The sequence below is a fragment of the Odontomachus brunneus genome, unplaced genomic scaffold (genome assembly GCF_010583005.1).
Source record: "Odontomachus brunneus isolate Ranch 3 - 2012 unplaced genomic scaffold, Obru_v1 Obru_scaffold_147, whole genome shotgun sequence".
Lineage (NCBI taxonomy): Eukaryota > Metazoa > Arthropoda > Insecta > Hymenoptera > Formicidae > Odontomachus > Odontomachus brunneus.
In genome coordinates this window covers 632716-639119 of record NW_022639597.1, presented here as the reverse complement: position 1 = coordinate 639119, position 6404 = coordinate 632716, and positions in this window count along the sequence as shown.

Here is a 6404-nt window from a genome sequence, read left to right as displayed (position 1 = left end):
TTTTTATAGATACAAAATTCTAATTGAAACGCGTGGAAAAATGCGTATCTGCTTTTGTGCCGTATGAATTTCGTAACGATTCACTGTATGCAAACCACGTGACGTTCTTGCGCAACGTGAGATGTCATACGTTTGGAACACGCCTTACTATCCGACGTAGCTTCAGTTGCTACTTGTAAAAGAAAGCGCTTACTTCTCGCCAGCTCGCATAATCCGACAAAAACTGCCACTTCGAACGGCAGAGAGTTCTTAGCGGAATGAGACTCTGTGAAATTCGGAATTCGCGGAAACGAGTCTCGCTCAAAATGGCTCGCCAAATGTTTGCCCGTTCTTGCCGCTCGAGAAAAACGACTGTGTTTCACTGGGCCACCTTGAATCGAAGGCATCTTTTTTTACCGTTGGCGCTATCCGCCGACGTCGTCTACGGGAATCTCAATAATTTCTCGTAGACTGGCGACGTCTCGGCCGCGGTCTCACTGCAACGAGTGAGCGCGCGCGCGTCTTTGAGCACCGGGAGCTCTTTCGCCCGCGGTCGCGCCCGCGCACCGTCGGCGGAGGAAAGCGACTTTGCCCGCAGTGTAAACAACCGGGTGCAATTTCCCGTCTTACCTTGAAAGGCGTCGGAAAGAAGGCTCGCGAAGAAAAACGGATGGCCCCTGTCGCGAAGAAATTCATAGTCGGAGTGGGAATGTCGGTCTCCCCTGTTATTTAAAGCGAAGTATCACTCTCTCGCGCAAAGATTTCCTGCAGCTCGCTCGTTCGCCCGCTCGTTCCACCGAATGAAGAAGGAAAGTCAATCCTGTCGTTTGACTTTACGGAGAGCAGACGTTCCTCTGTGATCTGCGCCATTCACGACACGTGAAAGTTTAGGCGAAGTTGTGTCTCTCATCGCGCGTTTATTTTGCCGGTCACGGTCGCGAGATATCGCGAAAAATATTCACTTTGATAATTTATCGAACGTTAATGATGTATCATCCCTTTTTTACGATCAATTTAATCTTCTTTTATTCATTCCCGGATATCAAAATCAGGGAAAGCGGAGCAAAAGTAATGCGTCTGACGCAACGTATCCGACTAATGCTTATCAAACTCACTAATTATTCCGCAAACGTAATAGATTGTCCGTGTAATCGAGCGAAGGAAGGTAGGGCCATGTGTCAAAGCGTCCTGCTGGATCGATATCTCATTAGCGATCTCGTTCCTATTATATTCCTTTTTTTTTTAATCCAACCTCTTGCTAGACGAGTATACTTACTCGGCGCTATCGGACGGCGGGTCGCCAGCTAGACGATCGAGACAATCGCGATCGGTGACGTTAATCCATTAAGCTCCCCTAGTCCGACTTTCATTAAATTTTCCGTGTCAGCCTGCCGTAGTAATTAGCGGTAATTACGCACTGAGTCGCGGTATCGATCAACAGTTAATTAAGTTGAGGAACTTCTGGGTGAAAGCTTCGCGAGAGAGAATTGAGCCGTGAAACGGGAGCTTTTAACGCCTCCTTAAAACCCGTGTGGGACATTCTCGACCGACCCATCCTGAGAGCCCGTAGCACCCTCTGGTCTCTTCTTTTCCCCCCCTCACCCCATGTTCGCTCCATAATCTTTCACGGCTAAGACGTGAAGAAGAGGGTCCAATATCGCGATAGTAGCGAGGTGCTAGGTCGATTTCCGACCTCGTCTTAAGCTTATCGCTCGTTATCCCTACAACTGCCGGCGCACTTTGCATAATAAAACACTACGTATGCCGAACTGCCGCGGTAATTCCGGTGACCCGAATTATGAGGAACAATGAGATCGCTTCAATTATCTGCCGCCGCGTTCATCCCCATCTGCGTTTTGTTACGCGCTGCTCTTGTCCTTCTCATATATTCCTTTTTACGCTCTCGCGCGCGCGCGCGAGAGAGATATATACTACTTTTCGCCCCGTTAGATAAAACGTTTTATCGTTCGGACCGGATATTATTCGGAGTAATTCGGTTGTTTAAGTACTCCATCTCTGTAAAAATGCCGAGACATTTTAATGGTCGGCTGCAAACTCATTAAATTGCCAAACGCACCTCGAGAATCGTGGGATTGTGTCGGTTGGCGCGATTGTGTTCGCGGGAAGATAGTTAAATTTATTCCTCACATCTCGCGCAGCCGTCCTCGCGTCTCTCGTAATTATTAATGAAGAAGACGAAAACGCACAAATGCCTTTCTAACGTACTGCTTCGCGTCTGAAGCGATACAAATGAACCAGACTTGAAACTTGTCAGCTTGGGGGTGGCGATGATGTATACGGAATGCGAACAATAGCGTTCTTGCACTTCAATAATAACTACATGCAGAGTGCACACGTGTGAGGCAGCGGCTCATGCGCTCCCGCTGCATGCGCGGCGAACACGTCGAATGCACGTATACGCGTCTCTCTCCTCGAGATCATTCGAGCGAGATGAGCACTCTCAGTTATTACAAGTAGAACAATGATCTTAGCCGGGGATACGACGCGGCATACTTAATGGCCTGGGCTGCGAGGTGCAGCGAGACAAGAAAGGGGCGGAAAACTCGTCTCCTTTTGCCATTCGCGATAAGCAGCTGAATCCGTGCATTTGATAGAAGGCGTTCGTCCGTGAGAGGATTTAAGTGTTATTCGTGAGCGAAATTGCTGATGATCGCATTTACTCATGACGGATCAGTCGGTGATGGAATTCTTATATTAACAAATGATCGCGATATTTTAGTCGGGATCGCTTCTTCAATTATCGCGTGTTTGGAGAGAGATTTGAGAAATAATTTGGTATTCTTTACAAAGACTTTATTTTTTCGAAAAGAGAAATTGTCGATAAAAAGTAAGCAACACATAATAGCTTAAATTTTAATCACTATGTATAAAATAAGGTATATTTAATCGCATTTTAGAATTTAATTCATTGTTTTTGAGTGTATCATTGTACTTTGCCAATCGCGCAGTTTTCAGTATTTTATTGTCTTAGAGGATAAGAAAATTACGTATTTCGATTTTTTTATTTTTGTTGAGTGAGGATACGCGTCGGGTGGGAATTTTTGAATCTGTTCTAAATTATTACTGTTCATTCGAGACAGCGCGTTTCCGTTATTGCTATCCTTTCTTCCCCTGCCAAGCTTTTTAACGCATTGGACGGACAACTCAGACGCTTAAATTGCTTCGTTAAATCGGCGAAGGCGCCGTCGCGGACCCTCTTCGTCTTGCCTGTTCTCTCGCTTCTCTCCCGTCCATCTCAACGTTTGTCGTCAGCGGCGTCGCCCTCGTCGAAGAAGCGTTCGGATAAAGGAAAGCATGAATAATGTAATCCGTATAATATCAGACGGGGGAGGAAGGCTTGACATAACCAGATATAACACGAGGGTGCATCCTTCGTGGGTTAATAAACGGGAAGGAGACTTCGCGACAGACATCGGGCATTTTCTCGCTCGGTTAGATCCGCGCCAGATGATGACTTTCTTTTTTCCCTCGCATTATTCTCGCGGTTTTATTGCTGCAAACTAAGCGATTTTTAATATTGGTGCTTTTCACAATTCTAAAATAATTACAACATTGAGAATACGTCTCGATTTTTATGGATATTGATCAACGCTTTATCGTTCGGATCGGATATTATTCGGAGTAATTCGGTTGTTTAAGTACTCCATCTCTGTAAAAATGCTGAGATATTATAACGGTCGGCTGCAAACTCGTTAAATTGCCAAATGCACCTCGAGAATCGTGGGATTGTGTCAGTTGGCGCGATTGTGTTCGCGGGAGGATAGTTAAATTTATTCTTCACATCTCGCGCAGCCGTTCTCGCGTCTCTCATAATTATTAATGAAGAAGACAAAAATGCACAAATGCCTTTCAATAATAACAAGAGTTGATTGAATCGACACATCGAATCAAATTTGCTGAATTTTTAAAGTTTAAAGATTTTTTATGTTTCAATTTTTAGACAGTAAAATAGAACTTCAATTTTTTTATTATTTTTTATTTCTCTCGTATATACGCAAAGAAATGATTTTTAGTAATATCAGTCAAATTTTAATGACTAATTTGAACTTAACTAAAAAACTAATTTTTTTCATTTTTTCTCATTCTTTTTGTCGTTTCTAATCATTGCTAAGAGTTGGCTATCGTAAGTAAAGTGCATTCGCTGTGAGATAAATTTATTATCTGAAATTAAATGCGCACATTTGTTCGTCGAGTAGCTAAAAAAGTGGCAGCTATTTTTTAATATCAATGAAAGAGCGGTATAGACATACCGCTACATAAAATTGACGTTTCGCATTTCAAATCCAAAACAAAGTTTTTAATACAGCTTGACAATTAATACTCTCTTTAACGCAAACACAAAAACCGATGTTTTTCGTACTCACGTAATTACACTGCTTGATCCTTATTCCACAGGAACACGATTTTACATTCATCGGGAGCGCACTAATTTTCCCTTTCCATTGGTCTTCGTTTCAAGTCGCTGCGACGTCTACAAGTAGAGATATTGACGATTTTATCGATCCACAAAAGCAGTCAAAAATTATTCAGCGTTATCTCTGTAGCGAACGGCGTAATAGATCACTACGCGATGAGGCGTGCGGAAACGCTGCTGGTACTTGCTCGCGCACCGGCGCACTGTTTGCTTCTAAGGTGAGGGTGAACGACCGCGCGACTGTAACGAGCAAGTGCGTGCGCAATGCTTATCTGAGCCGCGGAGTGGGGGGTAGCGAGCCGCATACCATCGCGTACCGCGCAAGGTGACGCGCGAGCATTAGTCGCATTCCACGCGCCTTTCACTCGTCGCGTAGTGATCTATTACGTCGCTCGCTACAGTCATAACGCTGAATAATTTACAGCGCGGATCGATAAAATCGTCAATACCTCCACTTGTAGACGTCGTAGCGACTTGAAACAAAGACCATTGGAAAGGGAAAATTAGTGCGCTTTCGATGAATGTGAAATCGTGTTCCTGTGGAATAAGGATCAGGCAGCATAATTATGTGAGTACAAAAACATCAGTTTTTGTGTTTCCATAAAAGAGTGTATTAATTATTTGATTGTGTTAAAAACTTTGCTTTGGAATGTGAAACGTCACTTTTATGTTTTGGAGTATAAAGCGCTATTTAAAAAAATAGCAAAATGACAGTAATGGGGGCTTTCTATCTTACAGCGAATATTTTTTTCGGAATGTTGTGCAAATAGCTAATAAATTTAGTTTCAATTGTAATGGCATTAACTGTCGCTATTTCAATAACGCATTTTAGCTGTCACAGTTATATTTTAGCTCCTGTGTTTAATCCTTTTTCTATGCGTGCACTCTGTCTCTCTCTCTCTCTCTCTCTCTTTCTTTCTCGAAATAATGAAAGATTTTTCATAAGTAGCATCAAGTTATACATTGTACAGATATATTTTTTGAGAGATTTAATGTCGCAGCGCTCTTGTAAATATTTTCAATGTACCCGTTTGAATGTGTCTCGAGTTTTGCATAACTCGGACGATTTAAACGTCGCCGATAGCAGTCAGCGCTTGTATATACAACCGACATTAATCCCACCACAAAAGACTGCGACTGCGTCAGCGACTCTCGCGTAATCTACGATCCTCAGCGCCTGGCGCCCTCGTCATCGTTGCCGTCGTTCTCGTCTCGTTGTCAAGTGTGTATGTACATAGAGTAGAGATATAGAATAGCGCCGACTTGTTCTTCGTTTTAGACGGGAGAAATTGCTCGATACTGTTCGAACCTCTTCTACATGATGCGGTTTGCGGTTTTCACTGCGCGGTACACATTGAAAGTGATAAATACTGCATAATAGACACATTAATCGCGACTAATTAAAGGGGAGTGTCCATACTCTAACGTTTTATTTGATTTCGCCGCAGATTAATTGCGAAAAGAAACATTTGACAAGTTTCATTACACGCGACGATAAACACAAAGGAATATAGATACACCGAGAGAAAAAATATCTAAAAAATAAAATATATTTATTCGACGAGTATTAATAACACATTTACTTAAATTTACTATTTCAGTTCTTTTATTTAAATAGAATAAACAATTGTTTTTACGAAAAGCTAAGATTTTAAGAAAACATATATTTTCTTATCTAAAAAATATTCTATATTAGTATAAATAAACATGTTATTATAATGTTCACCGAATAAATGTTTTTATTTTTTAGACATTTTATTTCTCATTGTATACAATATCATGACGCAAGTGGCACGATTATATTTATCGAGAAAGTACTCAAAATTATAACGAAACACACATGGTGAAATAATTGGCAAAGATCGTTCAACGCTCGTTATAAAGTGTTAATTTCAGGATATTAATAAAATAAATCTATTCGCTGTTTCCTATACGAGTAACGAAACAGTTTGCTTTATTGCAACTTGTCAGAATGTCAATCAATGAAATC